Genomic DNA, 510 nt, shown 5'->3' on the forward strand with positions numbered 1-510 from the left:
ATCTGTCAGTCAGTTGCTCATCTAGTTGGCATCCAGTCAGTTTACCACTCATTCATTCATTCATTCACACAGATGTTTGGTCTTAATAGTCCCATCCATCCATCCATCCATCCATCCATCCATCCATCCATCCATCCATCCATCCATCCATCCATCCTATAGATGCGTAAACCACTATGTGCTGGGCACTATTTTCATAGTGGAGTGTCTGACAGAAGCCAAACTGAAGGTAAAGGGGTAAAGGGTGAGTGGTGAACCTGGACCTTGGAGCCTGCAGCAATGGGGTTGAGCAAGATTCCCAGGTGGTCTTCTGTCCTGGAACACTAATGCCAGGCACCTGGCGGACCGCGGACCGCGGCCTCCCTCTCCCAACTCTTTTCCTGCTTTACTCTTTCCACCTGGGGCTGAACAATGACTCTTAGGTTCCCAAAACTGCAGGTAGGAAGCTTGAGGCAGGAGTGAGGACGGGTAATTGGTGAGGTAAACAAGAAAAGAAGAATATTGTTGCGG

The sequence above is a fragment of the Elephantulus edwardii genome, unplaced genomic scaffold, assembly GCF_000299155.1.
Source record: "Elephantulus edwardii isolate Elephantulus edwardi_28Jun2011 unplaced genomic scaffold, EleEdw1.0 scaffold00104, whole genome shotgun sequence".
Lineage (NCBI taxonomy): Eukaryota > Metazoa > Chordata > Mammalia > Macroscelidea > Macroscelididae > Elephantulus > Elephantulus edwardii.